The following is a 14,154-nucleotide window of genomic DNA, read 5'->3' as shown; positions in this document are numbered from 1 at the left end:
AGAGGTCTAGGTTGGATATTAGGAAAACGTTTTTCACTAGGAGGGTGCTGAAGCATTGGAATGGATTACCTAGGGAGGTAGTAGAATCTCCATCCTTTGATGTTTTTAAGGCCCTGGCTGGGATGATTTGATCAGTGGGTTGAACTAGATGACCTCCTGAGGTCCCTTCCAACCCTAATCTTCTATGATTCTATTTCATTTTGCCATTTTGTTGCCCAGTTACCCAGTTTAGTGAGATCCTTTTTTAACTCTTCACAGTGAGCTTTGAACCTTACTATCTTGAGTAATTTTGTATCATCTGCAAATTTTGCTACCTCACTGTTCCTGCTCTTTTCCAGATCATTTATGAATATGTTGAACAGCACAGATCCCTGTACAGATCCTTGCAGGACCCTGCTATTTATCTCTCTCCATTGTGAAAAATGACCATTTATTCCTATCCTTTGTTTACTGATCCATGAGATGACCTTTCCTCTTATCGTATGACTGCTTACCCAAGACCTCTGGATCTAAAACAGAGTCCCTACTGCCTGAGATAAAAGACTCATATCTGTTAGGCTCCACAGACTCAAATATCGATGGCGTCCAACTTCTAGGCAGGGAAAGTGACACTAAGAGGGGAAAAAAATAAATGAAAAAATAATTCTAATGCATCTTTAAAATCAGTTTAATCCAATTTGGAAGTACAAAGTTAAAGTTATTTGGGTGTCTTAACTATTAATGTTTGCATTTCTTTTAAGTTTAACCTGAAATTTGAATTTCTTGGGTTTGTAATGCTTGGTTTTAAGATAATGACAACGTCCCTGGAAAGCTTTTTAGTAGTAGTATTTGGCTTAGCATATCAATAGATTTCCTTGTTCTTTATTTCAGCAGATTTCCTTTCCATATAACATTGCCTAACCACTGTGCTTTTTATTTTATATTCTGAAGGTATGGTCCCAAAAAGCTTATATTTGCCAGTTCATCCAAACAGACATTGTATGTCATGGTCTGATGGTGTTATACTTACAGTCACTCTGTTCTCCAGTTGTTTTACAAATAGACCATTCTGAAATGGATGGGAAACAATGCGATCTGAATTCCTGTGTGCTGGGTGTTTTTGTTTGCAGCAAGCTAAAATAATGTTGCTCTGTACTGTTGCTAGTGGAGCTTGAGTGTACAGAATGTATTTCATGCAGCAGATTTTTTTACTCATGCTTTTTGCTTACAAAGACTACAAAAAGATGCAACATCTCTTTCGTACGATGATTCTGTGGACAAACAGCTAAATAATACATTTACTCCAGTAGGATGAGTCTCTTTCTAACAATCATAAGCACCAGCATGCACATCTGTCAGATATCAGCTGGTAGCAAATCCTTCCTTGGACAATTTGATTACTGAAATGTAGCAAGATGGATACCATCCTAAAACTGCCAGTCAAAGAAAAAAATACTTCTGACACCACTCACATCTAGAAAAGTAGCTATTAAAAACCTCAAGTATAACACTAGTCAGGAGAGCACTTTACTAAAGAACAGTAATTATAAAAGTAAATCCAAAAAACCATAAATAAAACTAGTTATAGGGAGAACTATCAGCCAGAAATATAGTTAGAGGTCAAAGAAAACCAGCAGGAATTTAATGCAGACATCAGGATTAAAAGAAATGAATTAAAAGGTAAAACATTTCCAACAAAATACAAAAAATCAAGTAAGGGAAGAAAAAGTTTCAGACAAGGATACAAAACTATGAGGAACAAAATAAGCATGAGCTGACAGATGCTTGACAGAATAAACCAACTGAGATTGCCTTCTAATTCTAACAGCATACCACAAGCTCTGCCCATCAGTCTACACAGATAAAATAAAGCATAATGTAACGGATGCTCAAACATCAGTGAAGATGCTGCTGTCTGTATCATTCTCTTATCTTTCTTGGTTTTGCTAGGAGTTTCTTTGTTGTCCTTAAAAGTATTTCTGCTGATTCAAAATAAAACATCCTGTCACTATTCTACAGCAATATCCCCTCTGCATAAGTTGTTCAAGTTAAGAAATCCAAGGACTGAACAGGTCCAGCCTGAGAGAAATAAAAGACGTGTGGCATGAAGTGGTGTCAGGGATTCTGTAAGTGTTGCTCATTTCTCCAAGCCATTACTGTTCAAGTGTCTCAGCATAGTTTCCAGAGGGAGATAAGGTTCTGGAGTACACTCTTTAGAATGAGACATAAACCAATGTCCTGACTGTTCATGGTCATTAAAGGTCCCACCATGCTGCTTTTCCCCACAAGAAAACTCTGGTGTCTTAGGCAGCTTCCAATTTGTGTAACATAGTCTACTTAGTTAACAAATTCCCTCTACAGTTCCAAACAGATTCCTCTTCACTTCATGTCAAATACCTAATCCATTGTCTGGCTACTGGAAGATGGACAGGAGAAACTGCATGTGGTTTAATCAGGCCACAACTTTACTACTACTGTTTGGGAGCACCCACCAGATAAAAGTGTATAGTGCAGGTAACTTCATGATTGTTTCAATATCTACCCAGGATGCACTTCTGTCAGCCACTCCCTTTTTTTTCCATCCTAATCCCCAGCCAACCTGCTGCTGTGACCTTAACATCCCCCCCACACACACACTCAAATGAGGGTTAAGGTGGGCTATAAAGGACCCTGCTGGGCCAGTCATAAGAATCCTGAACCCCCTTCTCCTCTGTTTCCACTCCTTTAATAAACACCTCCTTTAAATCCTTTACCAAACCATTTATCTGATCACTGTATCCCTTCCCTGTGGAGTACCTACACTGGACATCTGCCACAAGGAGGTGCCAGCAATTAGTTTGGCTGTTGCCCCTGCCATTCCCAGCCGGGTTCCTAGACATCTACTAATACCTCCTCTAATATGGCCAAAAACATGTCAGCCACCACATCTGACAGGTGAACCCCATCTTTTCTGAATAATTCTGGTGCCCCATATGTTATATCAGGATGCAAAAGTACCTACCCTGATATGACTCCCATGAATTTGGCCACTTCCCTATTCACATACCTCTTATCTTGTCAACCCGACGGGGCTTCACAGTTCCCCATCACTCCCTGTGTTGCAGCATGTCCACTACAAAATTTTTACTCCTGGAAAAAGTTCCAAGTCCCTCTTTGCTCTAAGCATCAAGACTACTTTACACAGACCCAATTCATTTTCCCCAAGATGCACTACAATTATAACTGGTGCCCGCTCACAGGCCACCACAAGTTACAGAAGGGGCATCAGCTGGATCCATAACATGCCCCTCCTTCCATGCCAGCTCAGGATTGCTTCATCATTGAGCCCCAGCTGCAAACCCTCAGACAACCTGGACGTCCACCTGTGTGCCCAGTAAAAAATACTGTGTCCGCAGATCCACACCACTGTCTTCTTGGCCCATCTTCCCACATCTGGAATGAAAACAATGGAAAATTAACACTGATTACCCCCCTAGGGTCTCACATATGTTCTGTTCGCTTCCAAATGCCAATGCTCAATTGCCTGAGTTCTCCTAGCTCCCATACCCAGCTATGCCGCTGCTGTTGCTGCCCGAATGAGTAGGAACCAAATTCATGGGCTGGGGGACCCAGCCTCACCAGTCCCCATCTCAACACTGTATGAAGTGGTATGTTGTGAAGGGATTCCTGTCACTGTGCACAGAGAGAGGATCCTCCCTCCTTGATCTTACTGCCATGTATGCCCTTGAAGCCTCCACAAGGCAGACCCCAAACTCGCCTCCCTCCCGAAGAATTGATTCACCCCAGCCTCCTTGATCCTTCTTTGACATCCGCAAGCTTAATACGACTGCTTGTCCCTCACAGTGCATATCCCACAGCTCCAAAGCCCTTTCAGAAGAATCTGGGTGAAAGAGGACTTCCCCTGCCCAGCTTGCATCTGTCTACTCTCCCCACTCTTCCAGTCTCTTGGGGAGGAATGAGTCAGTGTCCTCACGCTCATCCACTCCATATCCGCAGCAACATCCATGCTTCTTCCCTTAAAGAGGTAAACCCCTTTCCCCAGCCAGCCAGACAATGCTCCTCCTCACTTAAGGTACAGGGTGGTCATTCTGTTCAGGAAGTGGCTGCACACAGGTGTGGGTGAATTATTTCTTAAGTATAGACCTCAATCTTGCAGTCACACAAGCAGCACTTCCAAAGTCTGATCCCAGTCTCTGTTGAGATGGTTAGTGCCTCTCTAGTAGCACAAAAGCAGACTTAAATTTGTCTTAACCAGCTACCTGAAGTGTGACACCACCTCCCACTGACACTCCTGCAATAGAGGGCAGTGTAGCTGCAGTCCAGCAGTCACCAGCTACCGCAATAGCCTTTAGGGGTCACAACAAGTGGCTGAAGTTAAAGCAGTCATAAGGTGAAACCCACAATGTTCTTTAGGACTAGATCACTGCTTGGAAGCCTGAGGATCAAGTGACGTTTGCTGCTGCCCCTCTGAAGTTGCACCTGCCTCCCACTGGCTGGCTCCAAAGATCTAGACCCTGTTATTTTCAGCATGAACTTGGACTAGAAGATCAGGTACACTGTTTGTAAGGCATTTTTGAATCCTTGGAGCTGGATGGTACTATACAAATACAAGAAATTTTATTATTAGACACGCCATTTAAAAAATATTCTAGAAGGCATTCAATAATTTATTCAGCCTTAATCAGAGATTTATGCCAGAATTTATAGTTATTCCCCCAGAGCTTGTGAAGAAAGGTAAAAGATTTAACACACAGTTGAAATGCGAGATACTCATCCTGCTAAAGTAAGAAGATGATTCTGAGCTAAATTTCATCTTCTATCACTTTTTTCAATAAAACTGTAGGACTGTTTTATGTGAAAAATAAAAGAATGATTACCAATTAAACCAGCAGAGGCAATTTAGGAGGTGACCAGTCAGATTTTGATAGAAATCTGGAGCTGGTGACCATTTTACACTTTTTATAGTCTTACTGCCAATTAAATCTGTACTCACACTGAATTTCCTAGGCTGCAGTTAGGCTACACACATATGCTTCTGATTATTTTTAGTCAAGATCATAAGATATGACATTTCAGAGATAACAGCCCACAGATCTCTTTCAGGGGCTGCATAATGTTTAAAAAGAAAAGCAACCAAAAACCCTGAAAGGTTTGGATCGAGGGGGAGGGGGTACAGAAGGGAGGGGAAATGAAAGGTCTTTAGGAAGATTTTGAAAGCGTTCTGCAACTCAGAATGTACTTTGCAACTTGCTCACTGAGATTCAACATCCATTATCTAATGAAGATAATTTAAGCCAAGTAAATGACGAGACTCAAGATGAAAGCAATGAAGGATTTGTTTCCAGATCTGATGATAACTATGTCCCTTATAAGCCAACGAGTGAATTTTAGATTTATGGATGATGTGACTCTGCAGCTTGCACCAAAATTATACTGGATTCCCTATAGTGCCATCCTGTGACAGCTGGGCACATGCAAATATGAGACTGAGCTATTAACAATGCATACAGCATATGAAGATGAATGTGAGAAGCAATTTTCAGAGAGCTGTATTTTTTTTTTAAAAAAAACCTGAACAATGAGAAAATGGAAAGCACACAATTATATTATGCTAAATTTCAAGAAGTTCTGTGATAGATTTCCTGGTGTTTTCCCTGTAGCTGAGAGAAGAAAGAGTTCAATGTAAACTGTATATATTTATATAATAAATGTATGTAAAAAACATTAAGGTTGCAAAGTCAAGCACTCAAGTTAGGAATTACCAGAGTTAAGGTTGCCTGGGCACAGTTATGAAAAACTTGGTTTCAGTGACTTGCCTAGCATTACATAGGAACTTTGTAGCAGAAGCTGGGATAGACTCCAACTCCCCAGGACAGCATTCAACTACCTTAACCATAAGACCATCTTTTCTCTTCCTGAAATTCCCTGCCTTCCAACTTTTCCCATATGTAATCTTCTATGCGGATCAGCACTAGATGTGGATGAGACACTTTGTCAGAGGGCTCCAGAGATATTTGCTAACCAGAGGAATTGTGTTTAAATTGAATTGTCTTAGAAAACTCCATTTGAGGTGACAAGTTATATGCATATTATTCCTTTTAAAGAAATAACAGAGCTAAAATAACTTGTATTGTCTAGGACAGGGCTGGGCAATAGTGGACATACATTTCTGGGGGGAAATCTAAGACTAGGGATGTATTAGGTCACGCTGCAGTATAACCAAAGCTGGTGAGAGCCAGAGTGTAACCTAAGTGAGACTGGCAGGTTGCAGTTACACACATATTCTCATGCTGTCACACTGTGAGCAGCCCATGTGAGAGCTACTTCAGCAAGGCATTGTAAGGCACCCAAGGTTGCAGGGCAGGGTGACAGACCTGTTTATTAGTCTAGATTGTATCCTGGTCTATCACACATGGTTGATGAGATTGCCTACAATGGTGTGTGGTCCATCTACGACAGCTAGTAGCAAACATCCCCAAACAGCTAGAGATGGGACACTAAATGTGGAGGGCTCTGAGTTACCACATGGAATTCTTTCCCTAGTGTCTGGCTGGTGGATCTTGCCAACATGCTCAGAGCCCAACTGATCACCCTATTTGGGATTGGGAAGGAATTTTCCAACAGATCAGTTTGGCAGAGACCCTGGGGGTATTTTCGCCTACCTCTGCGGCATGGGGCACAGGTCACTTGCAGGTTTAAACTAGAGTAAATGGTGGATCATCTGTACCATGAAGTCTTTAAATCATGATTTGAGGACTTCAATAACTTAGCCAGAAGTTATGGATCTATTACAGGAATGGGTGGGTGAGGTTCTGTGGCCTGCAATGGGCAGATCAGACTAGATGATCATGATAGTCCCTTCTGGCCTTAGTCGATGAGTTTATAATACTTCTGGCCCCGTGTTTTTGGGGTCTTCCTGCTAGTCTTCCCAGTGAAGCTTTGAGGGAACCCTGTCCCTCCCTCTACCTTGGATTCAAGCCTAGGGACCTTTGTAGCAAGTGGTTAAGGTCTGTCTGGTCAGACCTCTTGTTTCTTCCCTAGGTTACTTCCTATGTCGGCCCACCTTCTCCTCAGAGGGGTCATTCTCAGCAATGGGAAAGGTGGGGGGTCAGCCCCAGGTCAAACCCCTAGCCCCAGTTCTTAGACAACAAAAGGAAAGAAAATTAAATTAACAAAATAAAGAGTTGCACCAGTTTCTGTATCCTACTGTCTGTGTTCACAGGAACCCAGAGGTGGCTTTGCTCCTTGCAGTGCTCTTTTCTAGGAGCTAAGGATAACAAGTCTATCTAGCTCTCTCAGGCTGGAGCCTTCTGAATTGAGCCTCTCCCTTTTTAAGGCTCCTTTTCCAAGACTGGCATGCCTTGTAAATCCAAAGCTGCTCTTTAGCCATTTCGCCTACCTCTGCGGCATGGGGCACAGGTCACTTGCAGGTTTAAATTAGAGTAAATGGTGGATCATCTGTACCATGAAGTCTTTAAATCATGATTTGAGGACTTCAATAACTTAGCCAGAAGTTATGGATCTATTACAGGAATGGGTGGGTAAATCAGACTCCCAGATTAAGACATTTCTGTAGCAGTGTGGTGCAGTTGGTGTTACTTCTTCACTCTTTTCAAGGTCAGGCAAGCCCTCGCGTTCATACAGTACATAAAAAGGACAAAGGGACATAAAAAGGACAAAAAAAGCCAATGTGTTTTCAATATATTAGCACGACTATCTAAAACACTAAAAAACCCTATAGATGTTAAGGTACTTTTGCAAAATAATAACTTAGTACATAAACACAAACATTGTCCCAAGTGCCAGATAGTTAATGAAAGGCAGCCATCCAACTTCTGTTTCATAATGATCAGTACAGGGATGAGTACCTATAAAACGAACTGCATAGAGTAATGTTATACAGTATCCTGTTCTAATACAGGAATGGTACTTTTAGTTTTTTTTTTTTAAAATAATATCAAAATAGTCCTGGAAAGGCAATCTACATTAAACAGCTATCAGAAAAAGCAAAAAGGGTTTGATTTAACACCTCCTGCACACACACACTTTTCAATCTTCTAAGGAGCACACTGTTTGCACCTAACATACAATTATGACCTAATCAGGACTGAAATAAAGTCAAAGACAAAATAGGTATTTCTACAAACAAGATCAATTATTATACTTGCAATAGGGAAGACATTTCCTATTTTAATATTTTCTGCTGACCTATTTGTCTTTAAATATTGAAGTTGAAAAAGCTAATTCAGAAAGTATTTCTCATGTAGAAACCTACTTCAGAATATAGAGGACACAGGTTTCTTTATTGTAACTCAAGCATTTCCAAACTGTGGTACATGTACCACTGGTTGTATGTGAGCTTGTTGGAAGTGGTACGTATAACAGCATGGTCTGTCCCCTTTAAAGGGTTGTAGTACTTGAGGCCAGCCAACCCTCTTCCAAGGAAACAGATATTCAAGGGAGAAGCAGACTAGCTAGGATCAGGTGTTAATCAGGTAGCTTCCTTCTTAACATGATAAAACCCAGTAGTTAGGTGATTCCTAGCAGGAGAGAATTATGGGGGAACATCAGGGATGGGATTGGATCCCAAACCAGAAAGGAGACTGGTGGGCTTCGGAAGCCTGAAATCACAGCAGAGGTGTAGTCAGAAGTGATTTTTTGGCAGGGCCTGTGGTTGGCATGAGTTGGCCAGCCAAAAAACAAGCGCTTCCTGAACTTCCTGTTTCCGGTCACCTGACCAGAATCAGGAAGTTTGGAAAGCAACCAGCTGAGAAACTAAGCTACCGGACACTCCAGTTGCCAAGGTAGCTTAAACAGCATGTCGACAGCAGAACTCCTGCAACCAACTGTGTTGGCCTGCTTCAAAGTGCTTCAGAGCACAAGAAAAATAAAACCATAGATGTCTTCTTACGTGGAACGTTTCTAGGCAGTACCACTGCACAAGATTTGTACTTCTTATGACTTGCCAAACATGGTATCCTTAAGGTTAGTCAGGTCACTTAACAGTGACCTCATATGCTTGTATTTCAACAGATCAGCACATCTGACTGTCAGTGTAGGACGGCGACTCAGCCTAGCAGGGGCATCGCAACACTTCCTTAAGCCCAGACTCCAAGGAAGGCCACAGCACCTTGTTCTAAGGTGCAACAAGAAGCTAGTGGGTTGCAAGTCTTTAGCCCCCAACCAGGGCAGGGCTAGCAAAGTAGTCTACAGCCCCCAGCCAGGGCAGGGCTGGCACAATGCTCAGTATCCTCTGCAACAAGAAGTTTCGAGGAACCCAGAACTTCTAGGGTGACTAGGGAAGGGGATACAGGCCTACCCAACTCCACTGTGTCCCAGCCCAGGGCCCTATCAGTGGCAACAGGGCTCTGCCACTGGGTCAGCAGGGCTCCAGCTACAACACACTGCCACTGGTACAACCACAAGCTCAGCTAAACTATAGTTGGCTACCCCTGGGTTACTCCTTCCCACCCTGAACCCAGGTACCTAGAGCCAGGGGTCTTCCTCCAAGTTACTGGGGTAGACAGCTAAAAGGGAGTCACACTAGTCCCTCACCATCAGCTGGGACAGGAACTCCTCAGGGCCATCAGTGGATAGCAGCTCCAGCACCCAGGGCTCAGGTAAGCCCCTGGCAACTAGCTTCTCTAAGTCAGAGCCACCCTGAGGGGATTTCTCCCAGTCAGTGGCCTCTGGTAGCTCTTCCCAGTCACAAAGGCCCAGCAGCAGGCCCTAGAGACTCTAGTGAGTGGGCTGTTTATGCCACACAACCACAAGGCCTAAATCAAGCCAAGGTCACCACCTCAGAAACAGCACATACTTCTCCAGCAACAACTTCCCTATGACTAAACTGCTAGGCCCACCTTTTGTACTTCCCCTTCCTGTCCTGGCCCCGCCCCTCTGCTCCCCGGAGTATTTGGCCTACAGGGCCTCAATCTAGTCAGTAGGGGTGGTATGACCTTTCCTTGGGCCCAGGGACTGAGAAAAGTCACAGCACTTTGCCACAGGGAGCTCCCACTCTCTTACAAAGCCCAGACTCTTCTGCACCCCTTGCTGCTACTGGTGCTGTGTGGGGGTCCTTCTGGCCTGGAATGGGGTGACTGGTCCCTCCACCTCCTCTGCTGAAACCACCACCACCTGTGGAAGGGCCTTGCTGGCTGCTTACTGCTGCTGCAAGTACCCCTTCCCTCCTGTTGCCTTCCCCTTCACTCTAACTGCCTATGGGTACTCCTGACCTTCCCCTTCTCTGCCTCCCCTTTCCCTGTAGCTGTCCCTGCTGCTTGGCCCCCTCCTTCCCTTTGCTACATTCCCCCCCGGGGTTTGTTTGTTAGGTTTTTTTTGCCTGTTTGTCTGTGTGTTGGTTTGTTTGCCCCACCCTCCTTGCTTTGGCCTCCTGGTCAGTTTGTTTGCTCGGCCCCAGCCCCTGTGTTAGTTTCTTACCTCCCCACCTGGCCTTCGAAGCTAGTCCTTGGGCCTTGCTGGCCCTGCCCTGGCCCCAAACCTACCCCCCCTTCCCCTATCCACAGCTGCTTCCTTGCTGCCCCACCTCCCCAGGGCCCCTGTGCTAGTGCCCCCTGCTGGTGCTCATGGTCCCCATTTAGTTGGCCCCCCCTTTTTTTAGTTGGCCCCCTGCACACCACACCTCCCTACATTGGATTAGCGCCTGCCCCCCCAGTGCAGCCGGAGGAGCTGGTGTTCCACATAGGGCTGGTGAGTGCCTCACCCCTATCTCCCTGCCTGGTTTGGCCTCTCCATATTCCCTTGTGTTGGTGTCCTGCTTTCAGCCTAGTGGGGAGAAGTGGTGGCCTCCCCCTCTCCCTCCCACTCCTTTGCTCCCCCTCCACTTCCTCCTCCATCCCCTATACACCCCCACCCCTGGATGCTTCCACCCCTCCCTCTTGCCCCGACAATCCGTCCCTGCTCACAGCGGCTGGCCTTGCTGCTGCTGCTGGGTCACTGGTCACTGATCCCGGGGTGCCGGTGGAGGTGAACTTGCATAGGGACTCCAGGAACTCTGCTGTTGCCACAGCTTCTGCCCCCGCCTGCTCTGGGGGGTGTGCCCTTAGCTGGCAAGAAAGGCCGGGGAGGGAGGGAGGGGAAAGAAGAGCAAGAGCTCTGCCCAGAAGGTGATGCCTCCCGGGGCAGGGCCCCTTCCCTTCCTCCTCTTTCCTCCCCCGCTGTCCCCTCCACCAGCTCTGGGGTCAGCGCCACTTCCAAGGCAGATGCCCAGGTGGCCACGGGCCCCCCGCTCGCCGCCTCATCTCCTGCCCCGACCGCTGCCTCTGGCATCATCCCTGGGGGCTGGGACCCCTTCCCACCCTCACTAGGAAGCACGGGGTCCATTGCCTCCTGGTGCCTGCCTTGCCCCACGTGGAAACCTATGTACAGGCAATGGCGTGGGTGGTGGGTCCCACAGCTGTGGTGGTAGCCTCTAAGCTAGACGGGAAGGTGGTCTTCTTCCTGGTGTCTGAGGCCGCTGCCAGGAGGTGGTGGAGAAGGGCCTGGCGGTGGGGGATGTCCATGTCCCTGTGGAGCCCCTGGAGGACCCGGGCGTACAGCTGGTCCTCACCTCTGTCCCACCCTTCTTCCCCAACGCCGCCCTTCTGTCTCTCCTCTCCACCCTGGGGAAGCCCCTCTCCACCATCAGCCTGCTTCCCCTCAGCTGCAAGGACCACGCCCTCCACCACATCCTCTCATTTCACAGGCAGGTGCAGCTTCAGCACGTGGTGGGGAGGTGCCTGAGGGGTTGTTCCTGGTGCCCCATCAAGGGGCCCGGTACTAGGTCCATTACTCCGCGGGGAGGCCCGGTGCCACCTCTGCCGGGTGACGGGGCACATCTAGAGGGACTGCCCCCTGGCCCGACAAGGAGGGAAGCCTGGGACCCAGGAGGGCACCATCCAGGCCAGCGGCGGTGACTCTAGCCGTCTGGTCCCTATGGCCGCCCCTCCTCCTCCATTGTGGGATGGCATCTCTGCTCGGGCACTGGGGGTGACCCCCCTGGGACACCCAGGTGAGCGGGCAGGCCCCGCCGATGCCCAGCGTAGTGCGGCAGGGCCTGCAGAGAAGAGGGAGCCAGGGCTGCCACTGGCAGGCAGCGGAGGGGACTCTTTCGGGGTGGAGGCCTTCCCTTCCCCCGCTGCCCTGCCCCTGCTTTTCCAAGCCCTGACCTTTGCCCTGACTCTTGCCCCTGGTCCTGGCCCCACTGACCAGCCCTGGGTGCTTGTGCAGGGCAAGCATGGCAAGCGCAAGGCTGGAGCCCAGCACCCCCTCTCCCTTGCTCCAGAGGTGGGAGAGAGCCCCTGCAAGATCATGAAGGGGGCTGCTGGAGCCGGGCCTTCTGCAGTGCCCCCTGCCGGAGCCCAGCAGGTGGCACCAGCCAAGGAAGCCGTGGTGGCAGATGTGGGCCGCACCATCTCTCTCCTGGAGTCCCTACTCGAGGAAGCCCCGGTGGCAAGCCCTTCTGCCCCATTGTCCTCTGAGCCCCCCGCTGGTGCCGATGCAACCGTGGTGGCGGGGGGGGACCTCTTGTTCATCTTTGACAAGATTGATGCCCTGGGCCTGACCCCTCCTCTGCCGTGAGGCAACCACCCTTCCTACCCCATGAGACTGCTAGCTCTGCTTCCCCTTCACCCAGGACCGAAGTCGCTGGTGCCGAGACCACTGAGGTGCCTGTGCCCGGCCCCATGGAGGACATCCCCAACCCCTCACCTGCCTATCCAGCTCCTGGCCCCGATCAGGAGGCACTGCACCCCGCTGGCATGGTTGCTGGGGCCGCGGCTCCCTCCCCTGATCCCGGCCCTGACCCCTCTCCTGCTCCTCACCCTGACCCTCTCCCTGCCCAAGCTCCTGCCCCCCTCCGTGCCCCAGTTCCCCGCCCCACCCCCGACCCTTCCCTTCCTCTCCTTGCCACCTGCACCTCTGCTGCCCCTGAAGTCATCTCCTTTCCCCTCGAGGGTTCCCAGGGAGTGATTTTTGCATTCACCTCTCCCAGCCTGCCTGGGGCTGCTGTCTTCCCTGCGCTGCCGCTCCCAGTGTCTGCTCCAACAGGCCGTGGGGCTACCACGGGGGCTGGGCCAGAGGGCAACCCCCCCAAAGCGCTGCAGGACGAGCTGCGCACCTTCCTCCTGGACACGTGGGGTGCCCGGAACTGGGTGTAGCTCACCCTGCAGCACTGTGGGGACTTCCACCACATCCTTTGAGCCGTGAGGGCCATACCGAAGGAGGGAAAAGGAACCGGGAAGCAGGACTCAGAGACCTACCAGCGGGCCAGCAGCTTCCGTGATGCCCTGGTGACCTTAGGGACTGGCCGCAGGTTGCTGTGGAGCCCGACAGGAACCGCTAGCATTCCTGCCTGCAAGGATCCCCCCCAGCCCTCCTCATGCCTGTCCCCTTCACAACTTTGAACACCTCAGGTTGTAGGATGGGTCTCCACAGGAGCCAGGTGCTCTCCTTCCTTCAAAAAGGAGGGTATTCTGTGGTGTTCGTTCAGGAGACCCATATGGATCCAACTGCTGAGGCCAGCAGGCAGCTGCAGTGGGGGGACAGAGTGTACCTTAGTCAACTCTCCACCCGCATGGGCGGAGTGGCCACCCTGTTCTCCCCCGACCTGTAGGCTGAAGTGCTGGGGGTCGCTGAGGTCGTTCTGGGCCGCCTGTTGCACCTCCGGGTCCACATGGAGGGGCTGGCATTAAATCTTGTCAACGTCTACGCCCTGACATCGGGCCTGGAGCGGGTGCGGTTTTTCCAACAGGAGTCCGCCTTCCTTGACACTCTGGATCCTTGCGAATGCCTGGTCCTGGGCGGGGACTTTAACCACCCTTGAGGAACGAGACTGCACAGGGACCAAGCAGTGCCCGGCCGCTGTGGACGTCTTCTGGGAGATTATAGACCATCATTCCCTGGTAGACGTCTGGCGCGACCACCACCTGGACAACGTCACCTTCACCTTTGTCCAGGTGGGGGAAGATCAGTCGAGCCACTCCCGGTTGGACCGTATCTATTTCTCTCATTACCATCTTTCACAGACCCACTCCTCCAGCGTACAGCTGGCCCCATTCTCAGATCACCACCTGGTGACTGTGACGGCCACTCTCACTGCAGAGAGACCGGCGCCGGCCTACTGGCATTTCAACAATAGTGCACTGGAGGACGTGGGCTTTGTGGCATCCTTCCGGGAGT

Source organism: Emydura macquarii, unplaced genomic scaffold (assembly GCF_026122565.2).
Source record: "Emydura macquarii macquarii isolate MOO-44397 ecotype Brisbane River unplaced genomic scaffold, CSIRO-AGI_Emac_v2 contig_2897, whole genome shotgun sequence".
Lineage (NCBI taxonomy): Eukaryota > Metazoa > Chordata > Testudines > Chelidae > Emydura > Emydura macquarii.
This window is presented reverse-complemented; position numbering follows the sequence as displayed.